The 21,017-nt window shown below is 37.3% G+C and overlaps 1 protein-coding gene across 4 annotated transcripts in view; it reads left to right on the top strand.

Moving 5' to 3' along the window:
* The first annotated feature begins 3,063 nt into the window (after positions 1-3,063).
* The window catches only part of LOC106065002 (uncharacterized), a 93,129-nt gene continuing 75,175 nt past the window's right edge, over positions 3,064-21,017 (top strand). For 2 of the 4 annotated variants that reach the window (XM_013223717.2, XM_013223714.2), the window contains exon 1: positions 3,064-3,416. The gene's annotated coding sequence lies outside the window, so the exon portion shown is untranslated. Of the gene's footprint in view, positions 3,417-8,428; positions 10,666-21,017 lie in introns of those variants that run through there. The other 2 variants (XM_013223718.2, XM_013223715.2) reach the window with 1 other exon arrangement.

The raw sequence follows: 21,017 nt of genomic DNA, 5'->3' as shown, positions 1-21,017 counted from the left end.
GTATTGAGTAAAGTTTGACAATGTATCGAAAGTAGTTACATGTATGAAAAGTTTATTAGATGATTTTGAAACTATCTAATAAGAGCTATTACTAAATGAATAAAGTACAACACTTAGAATGGTGAATCTCTTAATATGAACTAATTCCTGCTACCATATACAATAAATATAGGCTACATTAACCTATTCATGTCCAAGGTGATCCTTCATAAACGAACATATATTGTTTATAATTCAGTTTCACTCCTCGCAGTTTTCTCAGACAAATGGGCTTCAATTAACAAATATAACTCTTAATCCTCCAATATTCAACTGCCCATCTCACCAGGTCACAGGGGCGCAGTGGCTGAGTGCTTAAGCGCTTGGCTTCCGAACCTGGGGTATTGGGTTCGGATCTCGATGAAGACTGATATTTTGAAGTTCGGGAAATTTAGAGCGCTCCTGGGCCTACCCAGCTCTAATGGGTCCATGATTTAAGTTGGGAAAAAGTAAAGTGGTTGATCATTGTGCTGGCCACATGACACTCTTTTACCGTAGGGTACAGAAACAGATGACCTTTACATTATCTGCCCTATAGACCACGAGGTCTTAAAGGGGAACTACGAACGTTGTTGTTGGTTCCTTTATATCCGAATATATTCACACTAACATCGCTCTCTATAAGAAATAAAGGCCTTTAGTTTCTTGTTTATCGTTTAATATGTATAATGAATTGACTTCTACAAGAAGAATATGTAGGGTATAGACGACAATGCTTTAGTATTAGACTTTAAAGTGTAAAAGATGTTTTTGTTTAATCACAACGTTCAAAGTGTTGCTTTTAAATAGAATATTATAAAATCTTAAAACAATTTACTGGCGTTCATGCAACCCTTTCGGTGATCCTTCCGGCCCTATTGGGTACCGGCCCACCGGGCATTTGACCGAAGGCCCATATAGCCAGTCCGCCCCTGCATGTTAGTCGCCAAACCTCAAGCATCAAGTTTGTAGCACCTAAGACCATCACCATAACTATGCAACTTTAACCAACACCAACTACAGTACAATCCCCTCTTTTCTTGAGACCTGCGGACTACTTCCAACAAGTGCCCACTTTCATTTATAATGGATGGCCAACTCCAATTAGTGTCCTCTTTTCATTATATTTATAATTAAGGATCACCTCTAGCCTCCTCTTTTCATTATATTTATAATTAAGGATCACCTCTAGCCTCCTCTTTTTATTATATTTATAATTAAGGATCACCTCTAGCCTCCTCTTTTCTTTATATTTATAATTAAGGATCACCTCTAGCCTCCTCTTTTCTTTATATTTATAATTAAGGATCACCTCTAGCCTCCTCTTTTCTTTATATTTATAATTAAGGATCACATCTAGCCTCCTCTTTTCTTTATATTTATAATTAAGGATCACATCTAGCCTCCTCTTTTCTTTATATTTATAATTAAGGATCACCTCTAGCCTCCTCTTTTCATTATATTTATAATTAAGGATCACCTCTAGCCTCCTCTTTTCTTTATATTTATAATTAAGGATCACCTCTAGCCTCCTCTTTTCTTTATATTTATAATTAAGGATCACCTCTAGCCTCCTCTTTTCTTTATATTTATAATTAAGGATCACCTCTAGCCTCCTCTTTTCATTATATTTATAATTAAGGATCACCTCTAGCCTCCTCTTTTCTTTATATTTATAATTAAGGATCACCTCTAGCCTCCTCTTTTCTTTATATTTATAATTAAGGATCACCTCTAGCCTCCTCTTTTCTTTATATTTATAATTAAGGATCACCTCTAGCCTCCTCTTTTCTTTATATTTATAATTAAGGATCACCTCTAGCCTCCTCTTTTCTTTATATTTATAATTAAGGATCACCTCTAGCCTCCTCTTTTCTTTATATTTATAATTAAGGATCACCTCTAGCCTCCTCTTTTCTTTATATTTATAATTAAGGATCACCTCTAGCCTCCTCTTTTCATTATATTTATAATTAAGGATCACCTCTAGCCTCCTCTTTTCTTTATATTTATAATTAAGGATCACCTCTAGCCTCCTCTTTTCTTTATATTTATAATTAAGGATCACCTCTAGCCTCCTCTTTTCTTTATATTTATAATTAAGGATCACCTCTAGCCTCCTCTTTTCTTTATATTTATAATTAAGGATCACCTCTAGCCTCCTCTTTTCATTATATTTATAATTAAGGATCACCTCTAGCCTCCTCTTTTCTTTATATTTATAATTAAGGATCACCTCTAGCCCACTTACAACTAAATCTTCTCCTGTCAGTTTTCATTGAGATCCACTTAGTTTAGAGGCTTTTTTTTTTTGGCCTTTATAACTGAGGACCACCTCAATTTATAGTATTCTATTTTCTTTATAGCTGGGGACCACCTCAATTTATAGTATTCTATTTTCTTTATAGCTGGGGACCACCTCAATTTATAGTATTCTATTTTCTTTATAACTGAGGACCACCTCAATTTATAGTATTCTATTTTCTTTATAACTGAGGACCACCTCAATTTATAGTATTCTATTTTCTTTATAACTGAGGACCACCTCAATTTATAGTATTCTATTTTCTTTATAGCTGGGGACCACCTCAATTTATAGTATTCTATTTTCTTTATAACTGAGGACCACCTCAATTTATAGTATTCTATTTTCTTTATAACTGAGGACCACCTCAATTTATAGTATTCTATTTTCTTTATAACTGAGGACCACCTCAATTTATAGTATTCTATTTTCTTTATAGCTGGGGACCACCTCAATTTATAGTATTCTATTTTCTTTATAGCTGGGGACCACCTCAATTTATAGTGTCCTCTTTTCTTTATGACTGGGGACCACCTCAATATATAGTCTCCTCTTTTCTTTATGATTGAGGACCACCTCCAACTAGTCTCCTCCTGCCAGTTATAATGGAGGACTCCAACAGTCAATTGAGCCGTGTGTTCAACGCGCGCAAAAAGAATGTCGTGCCTAGCTACAAAGGTAACTCTGTCTGCCTGCGAATCACCCCGCACCCCGCGCGCAGTGTGACAGAGACCCTACGCTTTAGGCTTCACTAAACAACCGCATCCAGTCCTCAGACGACAGTAACACTTAGCGAAATATTTGAAGTACGGCAGAGATTTCTTTTTTTAACTGGTTATAATGTTAGAATCTAGATTGAGATCATTTCACAGGAGTCATAGTTTGTTTCGTTTGTTGGGAGAATTTTTTAAATAACTTTAGATACTTTAAATTCTAATTAGATAACAGGAAAAGTATTGAGTGCTAGGTCACACGTTATTTCTTGTGGTATACACTATTTCTATGGAACAAATATTCTACTTGATGTTGTGATCAGTGGATACTATAATTAAACGTTTACACTGTGCTGGATATTGAACTACGAAAGTCAAAGGTTTGTTATTGTTTTTTAATTTTATTTTTGGAATACACTTTTCAATTTAATTTAAAAAAAAAACGGAACTATGTTATAAAGAATTTGAAGAATTCTTTTTATTTATTTATCTATTTTAATTTTGTTTTTCTATCGGATATTTGTTTTTTTGTTCTCTTGGTCTAAAACCTTTGAGATTGTTTGAAATGTTGCTTGTTGGGTCATTGATATGTCTTAACTAGAGCTATGGATAACTGGCGATCAATCATTGACTGGAGGAATAGTTTGTATTTTATACACATTTATTTTAATCGTAAGGCTTTGCAATTACGTTCCAAAGTTCAAGAGGTATTTAAGTTATGCAATAACCTGACTATTTATAATCTACACACATTTGCACATATAACTTCAAAAATCTTGTAGGCTATGGCTGTTCTAGTTTCATATGCACTGATTAGTATGTAAGCGTTTATCATTTATGAAGTTTTAATGCACAGATCGTTAAAAACAAAGAAATGTGACTTTAATAAACCTTTGCTTCTTGAACGAATTCCTATGTTATATATTTCAGTTGAGAGTTTCACGGCTAGTGTTTTATATTTCAGTTGAGAGTTTCAAGGCTAGTGTTTTATATTTCAGTTGAGAGTTTCACGGCTAGTGTTTTATATTTTAGTTGAGAGTTTCACGGCTTGTGTTTTATATTTTAGTTGAGAGTTTCACGGCTAGTGTTTTATATTTCAGTTGAGAGTTTCACGGCTAGTGTTTTATATTTTAGTTGAGAGTTTCACGGCTAGTGTTTTATATTTACTTTGGGACAAGCAATCCAAGCGACATTGAAGTCCGAAGACTGGACACACACTTTCGTACATAAAGTGCCCACGTTCTGTAGATACAAGGATCTCAAGTTGACCAGGTTTGGCGACTGCTAGGGGGTGGACCTTTTGACATTTGGTTTTCCCTTGGCGTGATCCTCACTATCCTACTAGATGCCCCGCCAGCATCTCCGAGCCCCCTCCAGCGCCACGTGTTGTAAAACTCATGAAGAATTGAATACAAACAAGCATAACACATAAATAGGCCTAAATAGTGTAATGTGTACTAGCTACCAACTGTAAACACACACACACACATATAACTAGAGCACATCAACAAATAAATTGTTGACATTATCCGTGTGACTGGAGTGATAGAGGCTGTACACATAAATATGGTCCTTTTGTTTATGTTTTGCGTTGCCCCACGTGATGTTGTTACGATGCCCCGTGGGATGTCTTTGATGTCATTGTCTATCACCGTGTTCATTACTGACAATGCCACAGAATATTCTAGGCTTAAGACAACATCAAAACTAATTTCACTGGTGTCTACAAGAAGGTGTCGAAAAATTTTAAAAATCTAAATAAAGAATGTAGCTCATCGAGAATGAGTTTGTGGAGAAGTGGATCATGATTGTGATGCTGTCCTATTTGATGGAAATAATGTGTACTTAATGTGGGCTATTCAAAGATGGCGTTGACAACATTTCATTTCCATTGTCCTGGTGAACGAAATACAAGCAGAGCCTTACAAAACTCTTTCAATCAAAAGCAAAAGTAAGCCTAGATTAAAAAAATATAACAGCAAAACCAAACAAAATGAAAGATTCTGTTTTGATGTTTCTCTTATTGTAAGAATAGTTTTAGATTTTGTTTCAGTGCCAGCTGGAAATGGTTTCAATAAATCCCTTCAATACGCAAAACTCTTCCCGCACTGGTTCTAATGTTTGGTAGGACGAACAGAATATTTTTGGAGGGTGGGGGGGACTGAAACCTTTTTTTTTTTATCGTTCGGATCATTACTTTTAAATAAATTGTGTTATGACAGAGGCGTAGCTAGGGTGGGGGAGGGAGGGGGAGAATTTGAAAATCCCCCCCGGTCCCCACTTTAGGGAGACCCCCAAATTAGTGTTTTTTTACATTAAATATTACGCAAAATGCAGGGGCCCCCAAAGACGTCAAGCCCCCCCCCCAGCCCCCAAATGATGGCAAATTCTCAGCTACGCCACTGGTTTGTGACTTTTCAACTAGGGTGACGGAAGGTGAGAGCCGAAAAGTTACGTTTTAAAGCAAGAGAATTAATGTTGTGTTATTATTGAATGGAAGATTGATGACAGTGTTTAAAGCAAGAGAATTAATGTTGTGTTATTATTGAATGGAAGATTGATGACAGTGTTTAAAGCAAGAGAATTAATGTTGTGTTATTATTGAATGGAAGATTGATGACAGTGTTTAAAGCAAGAGAATTAATGTTGTGTTATTATTGAATGGAAGATTGATGACAGTGTTTAAAGCAAGAGAATTAATGTTGTGTTATTATTGAATGGAAGATTGATGACAGTGTTTAAAGCAAGAGAATTAATGTTGTGTTATTATTGAATGAAAGATTGATGACAGTGTTTAAAGCAAGAGAATTAATGTTGTGTTATTATTGAATGGAAGATTGATGACAGTGTTTAAAGCTTGGTTCTATAAGAAGAGTGGTTGTTGTATAAGAAGAGTGGTTGTTGTATAAGAAGTTGGTTGTTGTAAAAGAAGTTGGTTGTTGTATAAGAAGTTGGTTGTTGTATAAGAAGTTGGTTGTTGTATAAGAAGTTGGTTGTTGTATAAGAAGTTGGTTGTTGTATAAGAAGTTGGTTGTTGTATAAGAAGTTGGTTGTTGTATAAGAAGAGTGGTTGTTGTATAAGAAGTTGGTTGTTGTATAAGAAGTTGGTTGTTGTATAAGAAGTTGGTTGTTGTATAAGAAGAGTGGTTGTTGTATAAGAAGTTGGTTGTTGTATAAGAAGTTGGTTGTTGTATAAGAAGTTGGTTGTTGTATAAGAAGTTGGTTGTTGTATAAGAAGTTGGTTGTTGTATAAGAAGAGTGGTTGTTGTATAAGAAGTTGGTTGTTGTATAAGAAGTTGGTTGTTGTATAAGAAGTTGGTTGTTGTATAAGAAGAGTGGTTGTTGTATAAGAAGTTGGTTGTTGTATAAGAAGTTGGTTGTTGTATAAGAAGTTGGTTGTTGTATAAGAAGAGTGGTTGTTGTATAAGAAGAGTGGTTGTTGTATAAGAAGTTGGTTGTTGTATAAGAAGAGTGGTTGTTGTATAGTTGTATAAGAAGTTGGTTGTTGTATAAGAAGTTGGTTGTTGTATAAGAAGTTGGTTGTTGTATAAGAAGTTGGTTGTTGTATAAGAAGTTGGTTGTTGTATAAGAAGTTGGTTGTTCCATTGAAAGATTGTGTAGATATAAAACAAAGCTGGAAAAAAAAGAAAGACATGACTGCATGGAGACATTGGTGTGAGAGATTTGTTGACAGTTTGTTGACGAATGACAGGACAAGACGAATCAGTCAACATACTTTCTGATCCAATTAGATTACCGTGAAGGTCAAGGTTAAGGAGTGCTATTTTAATGAAAGTGGGGTGAAACAGTTATGTATTTATGTAAGTGTGTGATTTGAAAGAGAGAGAGAGGCAGTGACAGAGTGGAGAGAAAATGAGAGAGATGAGAGAGAGAGAGAGAGGCAGTGACAGAGTGGAGAGAAAATGAGAGAGATGAGAGAGAGAGAGGCAGTGACAGAGTGGAGAGAAAATGAGAGAGATGAGAGAGAGAGAAACAGTGACAGAGTGGAGAGAAAATGAGAGAGATGAGAGAGAGAGAGAGGCAGTGACAGAGTGGAGAGAAAATGAGAGAGATGAGAGAGAGAGAGAGGCAGTGACAGAGTGGAGAGAAAGAGAGAGATGAGAGAGAGAGGCAGTGACAGAGTGGAGAGAAAATGAGAGAGATGAGAGAGAGAGGCATTGACAGAGTGGAGAGAAAGAGAGAGATGAGAGAGAGAGAGAGAGAGGCAGTGACAGAGTGGAGAGAAAATGAGAGAGATGAGAGAGAGAGAGGCAGTGACAGAGTGGAGAGAAAATGAGAGAGATGAGAGAGAGAGAAACAGTGACAGAGTGGAGAGAAAATGAGAGAGATGAGAGAGAGAGAGAGGCAGTGACAGAGTGGAGAGAAAATGAGAGAGATGAGAGAGAGAGAGAGGCAGTGACAGAGTGGAGAGAAAGAGAGAGATGAGAGAGAGAGGCAGTGACAGAGTGGAGAGAAAATGAGAGAGATGAGAGAGAGAGGCATTGACAGAGTGGAGAGAAAGAGAGAGATGAGAGAGAGAGGCATTGACAGAGTGGAGAGAAAGAGAGAGATGAGAGAGAGAGGCAGTGACAGAGTGGAGAGAAAGAGAGAGATAAGAGAGAGAGAGAGGCAGTGACAGAGTGGAGAGAAAGAGAGAGATGAGAGAGAGGCAGTGACAGAGTGGAGAGAAAGAGAGAGATGAGAGAGAGAGGCAGTGACAGAGTGGAGAGAAAGAGAGAGATGAGAGAGAGAGAGAGGCAGTGATAGAGTGGAGAGATGAGAGAGAGAGAGGCAGTGACAGAGTGGAGAGAAAGAGAGATGAGAGAGAGGCAGTGACAGAGTGGAGAGAAAGAGAGAGATGAGAGAGAGAGACAGTGACAGAGTGGAGAGAAAGAGGAGATGAGAGAGAGAGAGAGGCAGTGACAGAGTGGATAGAAAGAGAGAGATGAGAGAGAGACAGTGACAGAGTGGAGAGAAAGAGAGAGATGAGAGAGAGAGGCAGTGACAGAGTGGAGAGAAAGAGAGAGATGAGAGAGAGAGGCAGTGACAGAGTGGAGAGAAAGAGAGAGATGAGAGAGAGAGGCAGTGACAGAGTGGAGAGAAAGAGAGAGATGAGAGAGAGAGGCAGTGACAGAGTGGAGAGATGAGAGAGAGAGGCAGTGACAGAGTGGAGAGAAAGAGAGAGATGAGAGAGAGAGGCAGTGACAGAGTGGAGAGAAAGAGAGAGATGAAAGAGAGAGAGACAGTGACAGAGTGGAGAGAAAGAGAGAGATGATAGAGAGAGAGAGAGGCAGTGACAGAGTGGAGAGAAAGACAGAGATGAGAGAGAGAGGCAGTGACAGAGTGGAGAGAAAGAGAGAGAGAGAGAGCTGACATAGAATATTTTTTTTAAATTCCTATTTTACAATGACAGGGTAGATTAATTAGTTGATTTTCTCCAAGACAGTTGAAAAGGATTTGTGTGTGTGTGGGGGGGGGGGATGATCAAGAAGCGGAGATATATTTTTATTATTCTATGTGTGTCCTTTTGTGTGTAATAGTGTGTGCATGTTGTCTATGTGTATTGCTTGTCTGTGCCTTTCAGCTTAAACGTACGGCATAGATATGTGGGCTAATTATACGCTTATTTGGGAAGCTCGATGCAGTGAAGTCTATCTGTACTGCCTAACTCTGTGTGATGTAGACACGCTTGTATGTACTTCAAACAAGAGTGCTGCAGACACAACTATGTTTTTTTAAAGATACGAGTACTGGAGACACAATTCACTATTTCTTCAGCAATACATTTGAAAAGAATATTTCAGTATGTCTCCATTATATGTATAGCATGCGTCTAACATTGTAAAGAAGTGTTTCCCAAACTTTTTCCTTAACCGAACACTTCACACATTCTGACTATAGAACCGAACACTTCACACATTCTGACTATAGAACCGAACACTTCACACATTCTGACTATAGAACCGAACACTTCACACATTCTGACTATAGAACCGAACACTTCACACATTCTGACTATAGAACCGAACACTTCACACATTCTGACTATAGAACCGAACACTTCACACATTCTGACTATAGAACCGAACACTTCACACATTCTGACTATAGAACCGAACACTTCACACATTCTGACTATAGAACCGAACACTTCACACATTCTGACTATAGAACCGAACACTTCACACATTCTGACTATAGAACCGAACACTTCACACATTCTGACTATATAACCGAACACTTCACACATTCTGACTATATAACCGAACACTTCACACATTCTGACGACTATATAACCGAACACTTCACACATTCTGACTATATAACCGAACACTTGATTTTTTTTTTGAGAGATTAATTCACGTGGTGGCTTCTAGTTAATTATTCCAGTTATTTCCAGTAGTTCTTGGAACACCCATTTAGACCTAGCGGTACACTAGGGCTCCACATAACAGTTTGGGAAACACTGGCCTAGAAACATCTAAACAAGAAGGAAACCTTGCTGGTCCAGAACGATTGTATTTGTCTAAACAATTGTTCACCCCTACAGCAGAAATCGTTATTGTTATGCATTTCACAGTGTCGGGTTTGAATGCTAGAGAGTAGATGTAGGGCAGCAAATAGAACATTCCACGCTAGGCTCCTATGAATGGTAGTTCAGGAGGTGGGGAAACACGGGGAGTGTCTGTGAGAGAAATATGCAGAAGATTGAAACACAATGGTGATATACATGGATATATGTAACCCTGTCCGGTAGAGTTACATCTAAGTATGTTTACTGTATGATCTATACAGTCGTTTACCCCTGCAGCAGTAAATCTTTGTTAACACAATCATGACTTAAGTATTTGAATTCAGCCTGTATTGTATTTAAAAAAACAACACGGTACAGGAAGTAGATCAAGCTCGTTTCTCTTTTCTCTGTAAAAAGGGGGACGACGATTTTAGCTCTATTTTTTTTTTGGTTCCTATGACTCATTTTGTGGTTGACCACCGTGTCCAAGCTGTGGCAGCGCCCTAGTCAATTGCTTCCCTCTCGCCTTCATCCTTACCCCCGACCTGAGCTCAATGTTTCTCGCACGGACGTGCTCCGTGTGGCGCGTAGGGCGAACGGTTTTCTATCTTAGAGAAAGGGGGGCTAGCCACCTACAGGATGAAGCGAGCAAATACACAAACCTTCTCTGCCGTCCCCACCCCATATCCACAGACACGTTTATACGTCCCGCCATAGGATATGTTTGTTAAAACACCGGCTCACGACGCCGTCTGCCGGCCATTTTACCTCGCACGTGAGTTGATAGGTTTTTATGTTCGATCGCCATTTTTTTTTTTAGTGTGAGGCGTCTCGCGCCCCTATTCGATCCCCTCTCCATTTCAAACTTTGATTGTGGGAGTCGCGCCCTTGTTTACGGCTGCGGGGGCTGGGGGCTGGACCACTTTGGTGACTGGGTTATAAGCGACGTATGTAGGATGGACACTCCAGTGCGAACACAATTAGTTTGACGGACCACTTCAGAACATCTGCTTCCATCGCAGTGCACTTTGTCATTCTTTAGTTTCAAAAGAGCTCTATCTTCTCTCGTTACGTGTGGATTGTGACGAAGTTCCCATTGTGACCCGTACGCTAACGTATGTATAAACTAAGTGCTGTTACATTGTCGTTGTATTATTTGTGTTTTTAGGATATACTCAGTACCTCTTTTCTTGACTTTACGAAAACACTTGAATGAAAATAGTTTGTTCTATAAATAGTTTTGGAAAAATCCGAACTCGAAAGACGACTTTTCTACTCTGTATTTTATTATCACGAGAGGAATGTGCAAAGACTAATATAGAAATTAGGGACTTATAATATGATCTGCTAATGGACAAACTAGAATCGAAGAATCGGTTTGAATTATTTTAAAAACAACAACAGCTTGCATATTTGACAGTGATTATTGGATGGACTGACTTTGGTAGATTCGAATTACTTAGCTTAATTTAATTATTTCAATTGAACACCGCCAACAGATGTCAGAAATAAAATATGTAAGGAATCACTGGAAATGTCAATGAGACTGCAAGACACCTCAACTAAAGTTCAAAAAGAGACATCGAGTCTAGTTTAATTTTAGATTATACTATTCTTCTACATTTTGTAAATGCGTGTGTTAAAACAAAAGTGGTCCTTAAATATGGTACACTAGACCGCTGGAAAACTTCTCATAGTTGGGAAATAGGGCTATAACTCAATAAAAGAAATAATTTCTAGTAGAGTAGGCCAAACAGCAACAAAATATTTTTCATTATTGCTTGTCGTAAAATATCTGGAATCTCTCAGGCTTCGGATCATTGTTTATATTTCTTACGCTGTGATTCGTTGCTTAAAATATTTTGTTATTTGTAATGACATCCCATATGCTTCCCTTTTAACAATTATTAAATAAATTGTATTATTTAGCCGTTAAGAAAATACAATAATCAGAACATCTTAATTACCCTATAGGACATGATTTACAATAATCAGAACATTTTAATTACCCTGGAGGACATGATTTACAATAGTGCATTACACGTAACAAAATATTACAACATGTAAGTGAAAGGTACATTCATACGACTGTCTCACTCAAACTCTGGGGGTGACATGCCTTCAAGGACACATGCTAAAAAAAAACCGGCCTGTGTAAATTCATTTGCATAAATATAAATTCGTGCATACCTATTCATAAAGAGATTATTTGTTACAAGTTATTTTTATGTCTTTCCTACGGAAGAATACTTTCAAGTTTTGTGTCCCCTGTCGACATTGTAGTAAGCAGCTATTTCATGTTTTTGTTTGTTAACTCCTCTAGTGAAACGAAATGTTCAATGAACGCCACGTTTACAATTTGAACTCTTCGTTTCTTTGTCACGTGGGGTAGCTAGGTCAACTTAACTCTTGAGCTTCTAAAAAGTGCACCGCCGTAAAGCAATGCCTTCTACTGCTTTTCGAAATCAAGCTGAAACAATTTATTCTTTTAAAATTCTGTCGCGATCCCAATTTAGGTATATTTTCATCAAAGTCCTGTTTAGTGGTCCATTAAGTTTTGTCCAGTAAATGACCAAGTTGTAACTAATGTGGAATCCTAAACAAATGGTCAAACTAGGGGTCAGATGATGTAAAGTGTATAGGTACTTTTCAGCTCAACTGCGGCAGATGATGTAAAGTGTATAGGTACTTTTCAGCTCAACTGCGGGAGATGATGTAAAGTGTATAGGTACTTTTCAGCTCAACTGCGGCGGATGATGTAAAGTGTATAGGTACTTTTCAGATCGATTGGGGCAGGTGATGTAAAGTGTATAGGTACTTTTCAGCTCAACTGCGCCAGATGATGTAAAGTGTATAGGTACTTTTCAGCTCAACTGCGGCAGATATGTAAAGTGTATAGGTACTTTTCAGCTCAACTGCGGCGGATGATGTAAAGTGTATAGGTACTTTTCAGATCGATTGGGGCAGGTGATGTAAAGTTGATTTGTTTCTTTGGCCGATGATCAGCACAACGACAAACCGCCAACGTACGTCAGGTAGCCAGTAGTGGTTGTTGGACTCAGATTGCAGCTGCAAGCTTTGTCATCTAAGACTTGGTTAGCGTCTAAACAAACTATATTTATACCAAATAGAACAATAATAAATCTTCTTCTAGTCTATTACAGAGATACCTCGTATGTAACTCCTGTCTCTTCTGTTTCACCCGCTAGCAATTTAATACATTGCACATTCATCCGCCTCGAAGTAGGGAAGCAAATACAAAATATTAAAAAAGCGAAATGTCAAGAACGAAATAATTAATCCCGAAAAAGGGGGGGGGGAGGGCTTACGTTCTTGGAGCTTTTCATACGGTTCTTTTTAAAATCATTCACTTTCTATCAATGTCTGTCTCATACATTCTCCGACTGTTTTCTTTTTATATAGTCACCACGGGCTCAAAACAACATAAACACATGCAATTATCAATAACCAACTTAATACACACAAATAATTATATAACTGCTGGAATATATATATGTATATATCTATACCAGGGGTCGGCAACCTTTTGAGTTGAAAGAGCCAAAAATTACAATTTACAAAATTTTTAAAGAGCCGCAAAGTTTTTTCTTGCCAACTATAAATAGTTCTCACCAATGATTTTTTAAAAATATATAAGTAGTATTTTTCACAACAAATTGTGTGTGTATATATATATATATATGGCATTATTAGATAATTATTTTTTATTTCGGCAATAACTAAAGAAGTTAAACGTTTCTTTACAACATTAACTTGTACTTCTATAACAAACAATTAAGCAAATAAATTAAATGGGAGCGTTAGCTTTGCATGGTTTTAGAAATTTTAAATACGTTTGGCTCATACGGTAACTTTTTTTTTTTTGTTTCAAACATGACTCTAAATGCTCAATTGTTGACTTCTTACATTACTTTTAATTATATTCATGCAAGAGAACTTTGCTCGCCACGAATATGTCGATTGATATATATTCAGCACTCCAAATGCCAACTTCTTCAACTCACTGTAGCAATCTGGAAGATTATTCAATACGCCGATCAACTCGCGGCATTCCTTAAAGTTGTCCACTTTGTTGCGCTATATATTTACATTTCTGGACCTCCAACTGTTGAGTTGGTGTACTAGGAATGCTCGAATAGTTTTGTTGGTTTCGAACTGCTCAAATCTGTCAAGAATTTCTTCTTTGATTTTTTTATAATTGTGATGAAGTAATTCGTGTCATAAGATATGTACGAAGTGGTCGTCTCCTTTCCATTAGGACTAAAACAGAAAGATTTAAAAACTCCTTTATCCCACTTTCGGTCAGGGTGTTACAAGATCAGCTGTTGTCTTCGAGAAGTACATAGAAGTCAAATTCATAAAGCGCTGGTTTCGTGTGTGAATGTTGTTCGAATTTTTCATCTATACTGTTATTGTACAGTAGTTAGTTACGCTGATGTTGTCAATTGTAGTCAAACTTAATTTCCATTTGATTGGATCAATAAAATTATCTTATCTTAAAAGTTTCACTGATTTTATCGCGATACTACTTTAGACATTCAAATTGAAAAAAAATTGGCCGCTCTAATTATCTTCTGCAAAAGGAATAAATTTGTCTTCAAAACAAACCAATGCTTCTACTAAAACATAGGATGGGTTTTCCTTTTCTTGCAGTTTTAGATTCAGCTCATTTAAGTTCTCTGTTATATCCATCATAAAGTAAAATGTTTGCAACTATTTGTCTTTCTCTAATTCTATGTGATCAATGCCTTTTTCATTTAGAAATGTATTTATTTCATTCAAGCACAAAGCTAAACGTTTCATCACCTTACCTTTGGAAAATCTTAGCACTTTTTTTAGAAGAAGGAGGTCGGAATACTGAGTCTAAATTTCGTTTAAGTGGTAGAGTGCTTTTGTTAACAGTCTTGATTACCAAATTCATGACCTCGTCTATTTAGGTTGGAATCGTTTTGGGCACAAAGAATTTCTTGGTGCATTTATCAGTGAAACGTAAGAATTTCTTGGTTTATTTTGCTCCGTAAGAATTTCTTGGTTTATTTTGCTCCGTAAGAATTTCTTGGTTTATTTTGCTCCGACGAATCGTCGGTGCCCTTTTACTTTTTCCTGTCATATTCTGTCAGTTGCTTTTAAAATGATTTTATTTCAATCGATCTTATTGTCTTCAAGGTATTTTTGCTTAGCATTTTCCCTATCGTCCCCTCTAGTTTGTCACGAAAGCGGTTGAAATCCTAGAAGTTCTTCTTTTAGACTTTGGGAAGACAAAATGGGCAACTTGTGCCGTGTCTTTAAGTCCCAAGACTAATCTATAGCAAGTGATAAGGAAGAAAAAAGTTAATATCTTTCACCTGCAAATATGTTACATTTGAAGAAATTTTAGCTATACTGTCTTGTACTCTTTCAGCGGATAGTGGCAAATCTTGATTTTTTTTTATAAATTTCTGGTTTGTTTTTTTTAAACATGAAACAGTTCTTCAGATGCATGTAGGAAGCAGTTTTTGACATACTCGTCATCGTAAATGGTTTTCCTTTTTGTGCGATTTCTAGTGGTGCCGCAAAGCTTGCATTACTTGTAGATTGCTTCTAACTTTGAGAAAATAATTCCCTTCTAAGTTATTAAAAAACAATAACAAACTATATGTCACAGTCATGGCAGGTGGTTAAGATGCCAATTCGTCTTGCGTCAAAGTGAATTAAAACCTACATAGAAACATCCGACGGACTGACAACAGTGACGACGCGTGTAATTGGGGAGGGGAGTGGTGAAAAGCTAGTACAAGTGGCTGAGAGATAGAATCGGTGCCTAATATTCGTTAAAAGATTCAGAACTATTTTTAAAAATGTTTCGATACAATAAATAATATTTATGTATGGAACTAACGAGCCGCAGCTTCACACCCAAAGAGCCGCATGTGGCTCGCGAGCCGCAGGTTGCCGACCCCGGATCTATACCGAAGGTGTATGCAGGATGCAGAGCTAGTGCAAAGAGCAGAGTTATTACTGGAGCATTGCTGGAATGAATTCCTGTTTCTCAATTATTCACTCCTGTCAACAAGTGCTCTATAAGTTAGCTAAGACACAGCCTGGTGTTTTTTTTTAAAGGGTTATTATATAAGCCAGTGCCATTTCAACAGTTAATCTATAATCCCCTAAGTAGTCTGTTTGTCCCCAGTCAGTCACTATTGCTGGCCAATGAAAAGAACTGCTTGCCGGCCTATTGTAAGGAGGGAAGTGATTTGCGGTTTCTTTTGCTCCCCCCCCCCCCCGAGCTGCGATCGCTGTTTTGTGTCGCCACGTGTCGCTTGCTGTTTAGACCACCTGTTTCTTTGCGGTATTGACGAGTGTCAATAGCTGGAATGTGGACTTTTGTATGGCTGTGTCTATTTCTGAACAGCAGGTGGAGCTGCACCGCAAACGTCCGTAATTATAGAAACGAGAAAAGCGACGTAATGTTCGGGCAATAGGGGCGTTGACGAAGATTCAAACCCAAGCCGTGTAGTTCATATCAATGCTAAAATAAAAGGCACATTCGGAGCAATAGAGATGAGAAGAAAGAAAGAGGTCTACTTGATAAAGCTTCATCCGAACACACGCTTTGAGATAATTGTATCACGGGCGTATGCGAATGCAAATACTAACATAAAGAAAGTGACACAAGCCAGATGTTTAGTCTATAACAATAGAGAAGCGATACTTGCCTGTTTACAGACACTACGACAATGAAAGATAAAGAAACAGGTTTCAATTTTTGGACTTATAAGGAAACTCAAGACACCAGGATTTAAGTATATGGTCTATAAGTAGTTATTACTGAGATTACCACTTTAGTCTATACTGAAGTATAAGATACCATACAAAACTCGTAAATGACAAAACACGAAGGCACATACTGTCTAGTCATGTGCTACGGATCGTCTGGAGTTCGCTCCCTGTCCACTGCCAGGCATGCGCAACACATACAGTACCACAGACCTATATATATATATATATTATATGTAGACTGGACATGTAGATCTTTTAACACGACAAAAAATGTCGTAAATGTTTTGTTTACAAAAGTTGCAACAAGACGTTTGTTTTGTCAAGTAGTTATAGGAAGTCATGTTGTTGGTTTTGTTTCAACCCTAACCTATGTAACATATAATTTAATTTTAGATCTAGATCTAGTAATTGAACATCGAAATAAGAGCACTCTGGTCTCATAATTATTATTTTGCAATTTTTAGATACATAATCTACAAAGATCTAGGTAACCAACCTATTTAAATATACATAAGATGACGAAATATCTAGGATTTTCCAAACATTAATGGAAACTAACTGGAAAGGGCTTTATTTCATGAATTTGCGTGAATATATAATTCTTTGATTAATACATAACAATATATATATATATATAATATATAGGTCTTTGAGTTGATCAATCGCGGATAAGAATTTGTTTCCGTTTTATAAGTCAGTTTTACAGTATGTACACAATAACACATCATGAAAGTAACACATATAACCTACATTACACAATAACACATCATGAAAGTAACACATATAACCTACATTACACAATAACACATCATGAAAGTAACACATATAACCTATATTACACAATAACACATCATGAAAGTAACACATATAACCTATATTACACAATAACACATCATGAAAATAACACATATAACCTATATTACACAATAACACATCATGAAAGTAACACATATAACCTACATACACAATAACACATCATGAAAGTAACACATATAACCTACATTACACAAACTCTTCATCTCACCCTTGTGTTACCGGATGTCAACGGTCAAAGACTAGGTCACACTCTTTCACGCTAATGCGGAAGTATATGTTTCCCCTCTCCCAATTGTTGTACACCCGCTACTGTACCCCCACAGGCTTTCCTACTCCCTGCAGGTATTTCCCCTTCCCCTTCCAGCATTCACCTCCCAGGTATTCCCGTGTTATTAGAATCATATTGTTTACACTTCTAGTGTGCACATATTTGCACCTCCCAATCTCCAGTGTTATCATTTACCATTTTCTCTCTAGTATTCGTTTATGTAGTCTAGTATGTAGAGCAATTCATCCTTGGAGTTATTTTAATTATCGTAATTCTTCGATTAGCTTTTATGTACAAGAGCATTCTTAAACAGGGGCATCCGATTCATATGCATTAGATATGTAAGAATTAGCCAAGAACAATGTTGACTGTAGAAACGAGTAGATTAATGTAACAACAATTGTGTTTGTGTTTGAATGTAAAATGGGCTAAGATTAGCTCCCATGATGTAAAAGGGGCTAAGATTAGCTCCCATGATATCCGAGTCAAGGGACCCAGATGAGACAACTTTCTCAAATTTTTATTTCCAATGAAAGGAGATTGTTTTTCGTTTGCTCTGTCTTTAATTTTATGGCGTTCATGCGGACATCTGAACTCAAACACCGGAAGATCATGTGGACATCTGAACTCAAACACCGGAAGATCATGATTCAGTCTTTCATCCATGACTGTGGCCGCTGCTAGACACGCTTTTATACCCAGTTTTGTGTGTAGCCAGACAAATATACGCTGAGTTTTTTTTTATGTTGGAAGTATCTAACAGCAAGAACAAAGGGAGGAAATTATAAGTCAATATACTATAAAGTAACGTTCCTAGGGAACTTCAAATATTTCTTTGAGAACGTGACCTGTGGATGCCTTCCACCAGGGGAAGAAATAAAAACTTCATTTGATCCGATTACAGCTTCGGATTGCCCATCAGTTTTGACATTGCAAGAGTTAGATCTTTTTGAGTTTCTAAACAGCACATACAAAAAGATCCCACCAGAGAAGTTATGTTATTAAAATTTTACTTATTAACTTCTGAATTTCCCCCCAAGAACTGAAACATTGGCACCATAATCGAAACCTTAAAAGGGACGGATGGAAGCGGGCTGATTTTGAACTCCAAACCATCGTGAAGACATTCTGAAGCGATTACCTCAAGACCAGGTGGGTCAAATTTTGGGTGCGTAGATCTAGTGGACTCTTGCTTGAGCGCTGTTCATATAGTGCATCTTTATTGCAAGGCTTAAGAAGCTGAGTCAAGACAGCTCAATACAGAGTTGGGGTGATAAGGGGAGGAAGTGGTTAACTTGTGAGTGGACAAGAACATGAAGAATGGTAGTAAGTGTGTCGGAAACGGCTTAAAAGTGGGATCTATTTTATCAACGTTAAAACATGAATAGCAACGCTTTGTGTGTGGGAAGACTATGTGTGTGGGAAGGCTATGTGTGTGGAAAGTTTTATGGGAAGAGTCTAGAAATATTAAGGAAGGGTTTGTACGTGTGAAAAACTTAATGAAATAATAGTTAATCTCTTACCATACAATCACCTCTTCTTATACATTCAATCATCTCTTGTTAAACAGTCAACTAACTTATATCATTAAATCACCTCTTTTTATACATTCAATCATCTCTTGCCATGCAGTCAATCACCTCTTGTCATGCAGTCAATCCCCTCCCTTTGTGCAAGAGGTTACAAAAAGTAGCTAACATCATCATCATGTTACTTGATCTCACACTAGCGATACCCAAGCTACGGCCCGGGGGCCATGTCCGACCAGTGATGCAGCGATCAAAACTTCTGCCCGCAGACATTATGAAGACATTATAAAGACATTATGCAGACATTATGAAGAAGCAAAATCTCGTTTCCATCTGACTAGACGACATTTCGTCGTGATCACCTCCTTGTCACGTGTGTCATAAACTATATTTGTCCTCAGACCTAAAAGTGTTGTGTACCAATGCTTAACACGAAGGCATTGACAGATCACGCAAAACAATTGTGATAGTGGTTTGTAGATTTAAGGAATATTGAGATGATTTTTAACAAACATTGTATGACTTCCATTCCCCATAGATATGCTAGCGGCAAAGTGCGAAATCCGGCATTCTATAAAATGCCTGAAACTTCCACTTTTCCGGTAACATATATACCTTCCGTACATATATATATATATAAAGCAGAAAGTAAGGCGTATGTATGTATGTCCCAAATACAAATCAAAACCGTTTGACCAATCGTGATAAAACTAGGTATACATTTTTCTTAGAGCATGTCGGAGACTGTAGTGTGTGCTTAATGTCCCTCCCACAACTGGAAGGCCATAAAAATGGCCAAAAAGAGTACCTAATTTATTTCAAGTAAAGAATGAAATTTATTAACAAATCGGGTAAAACCGTTTTCACTTTAATATTTGATATGTCGCGTGAACGGATAAAATCATTTTCACACTCTACTTTTAATTTCGTCGCAAATTAAAAAAAAAATGTTTAGGGAACATTCTGCAAGTTTAGCATAGATCTAAATACATTCCAGTAGATCTGTAATACCCAAACTACTATGGTTCATCTCGAATACTTTTTTATAGGTCTGTGGTGCCCTATTTTGGTTTTATGGTTGCGTTGATCATTTAGTGAGCCAAAAGTAAATGTTTAACTTCTCTTGTCCGGTGACTTTAAACTGGTATAGGGCGAACAGAGCTGTCTCGAAATGTGTCGCGGTTAAGACACAAACACAAGACCCAGTTCATCATTACTACTCTGAATAAAGTTTCACGTCTGATAGGATTGTTCCAGAACTTGAGACAAACATGGAGATTGGTGTTATGAATCAAAGTTGATAAGTTTGTACATTAGCCCCCACCCCCTCTCTCACACACAGGGAACTTGTGGGGAAATGATTAGACACCCACATACACGAGGACAAACACCACATACGCCTGGACATACACCAGGACATACACTCAGCACATAACACACTTTTAATGGAGTCTTAAGGTCATGACCTTTTTTTTTTAATCCCAAAATGTAGTCTTGCCACGGCCGGTGGTTCGCTTCTAGCCTTTAGTTGCTATCCCTGTTATTGGCTACAGACCAGAGCAAGATGTAAAAATGAAATGAGCTAGTAGATATGTATCATTAGAATTGGTTATCTTGAATGAAGATGAACACATTTGTTAGAAGCACGTTTCTTATTTTAAGGAATAGACTCCATTAATTATCTTTGAATTTCTGCACTAGGTCTAGGTCTAGATCTAGCTGGTGTTTTAGAAGGCACGTAAGTAGGATTCTCCCAATCCCATGTCTGCCTCGTTCCAAATGCTTTGAGTCTAAATAGAAATGTTATATACCACAAATACTGCCTTTTAGTAGTATTCAAAACACTGAATTGTACTTTTCGGTGAGTACACTGGCGATGGTAAACACTTTCTAAAAACTAATTGATATCTCCTTTTGCTTTCCTTTGAAAAGGGGGGGGGGGCAACATGCGAATTAACTGTATGACTGTGTGGTTATGTACTCAATTAATTGTATGAATGTGTGGTTGTGTACTCAATTAATTGTATGACTGTGTGGTTGTGTACTCAAGTAATTGTATGAATGTGTGGTTGTG

Source organism: Biomphalaria glabrata, chromosome 5 (genome assembly GCF_947242115.1).
Source record: "Biomphalaria glabrata chromosome 5, xgBioGlab47.1, whole genome shotgun sequence".
In the NCBI taxonomy this organism is placed as follows: Eukaryota; Metazoa; Mollusca; class Gastropoda; family Planorbidae; genus Biomphalaria; species Biomphalaria glabrata.
This window is presented reverse-complemented; position numbering and strand designations above follow the sequence as displayed.